The sequence below is a fragment of the Chondrus crispus genome, genomic scaffold (genome assembly GCF_000350225.1).
Source record: "Chondrus crispus Stackhouse genomic scaffold, scaffold_110, whole genome shotgun sequence".
In the NCBI taxonomy this organism is placed as follows: Eukaryota; Rhodophyta; class Florideophyceae; order Gigartinales; family Gigartinaceae; genus Chondrus; species Chondrus crispus.
In genome coordinates this window covers 117,987-119,644 of record NW_005178956.1, presented here as the reverse complement: position 1 = coordinate 119,644, position 1,658 = coordinate 117,987, and positions in this window count along the sequence as shown.

The following is a 1,658-nucleotide window of genomic DNA, read 5'->3' as shown; positions in this document are numbered from 1 at the left end:
GCCTCTACCATTCTACTGTATCTTAACATGTTGAGGGCGTGTCTTAACATGCCCCGTTTTGCTGCGGTTTGCTTTGCCTTGCCCAAAGAAGTGACTTGGCGTGCTATGAGTGGCTCCTACGTTTTAATTTATGTGTTTAAGAAAAGCAACGGCTTAAGAAGCATACGGTATTTGTTAAGAATTTAAAAGTATTCCTGGCAAAACCGGGCAAGGCAAAGCAAAAACCAGCCTGTTAAGACACGCCCTCAACATGTCAAGATACTGTAGAATGGAAGAGAAATGCGAACTGCCACAATGACGAACGTTTGCATGGGCTGTCGACTATGGATCTTGTATGATGTCAGGACTTAGTAAGATTTCTCGCCCACGGGTTGGGTGCCATCATGTCGTTGTCATCGATTTAGATCGGTAGCTGTTTATCGTCAACCAACGAGAGCGCCGCCGCTGTCAATCTCCCATCGTGTAACAATCATAACGGTAGCGAGCGTTGGGATCCAGGGTGTCAGCAAAACAGTGCTCCCCCAGATGAGCCGGAGAGTTTATTTTCTATTGTTTTCGGACACGTGGGGTGCTCTCGCCGAATCAGCGAGAGGCATGCCTGGCGGATCGAAATATGAAGGGAGCTGTCAGGGAATCGCCGTGCCGCCTTCTGCGCGAAACAGCCCGGACAGAATGTGCCTGAGCACAGCCGGGCTGTAGGCAAGGATGGCTGACGTGGAGGGAGGAAGATTGAGTAGATTCGGTTTTACGGCCGCCCCGTAGCTCAGCTATTTAGTGTAGAGAAATGAGGAGACTTGAGTAAGGAGGGGGCATCGACCTTTCGGAGTAAACTTCTGTTGCACATCGCTCTTCACACTGAATCTTAGTCGCGTGATCGTATCGCCCGTTTGTACAACGCAGTGTGTAAGAGAGTGGGTGCCCCCGCTCTCGGAAGATACCGCTCGCTTAGAGGTGTCACGAGATGGACTCTGAATACAAATACAGGAACGGTCGCCACGGCATATTTTCGTATTCAGTTTCGTGTCAAGGTTCACATGTCTCGAAAGGCTGTGAACAGTATAAGATTGAGGTGAACCTCGAGACGGGACAAGGACGATCGTAGAATCGTGTGTGTTGTTTTATTGTCGGAAGTAAAGTGGTTAATTGGAGCAACTTTATTACATTTGGTAGCATCTAAGAGTAACTTTCAGGCTGAAACGAATGCCAAGAACACGAACAATGACACAGGAGGCTCTCATGGAACGCCTCCAGGAGCTCGAAAGCAGGGTCACTGATCAGCAAAGAGTGATTGAAGCCCAGATGCAGACTATTTCTGAGCTCCAAGGCACGTATGTGCCTCCACCAACACCTTCGCAGCAGAATAGAGCTTCATCGTCTATCAAAGCTCCATCTATCCCCTTTTATAACGGAGAAGGCGAGAACCGCACGTCTTCGAAAGTGAAGTGTTTCATATACAATGTCAAGAAGGCAGGAGCTTTTTCAGGAATTACGGAGGAAAGGCTGCTCGCACTAGCTAAATGCTACTTTACTGACTCCGGAGCCGTATGGTTGCTGAATCTAGAGGATAGAAATGAGAAACCGGATTCAATTGAGGCTCTTCAGAGGTCAATGATAATGGAGTTTGTTCCTCCTGATGAGCAGACTCGTGCGAAGGTTCG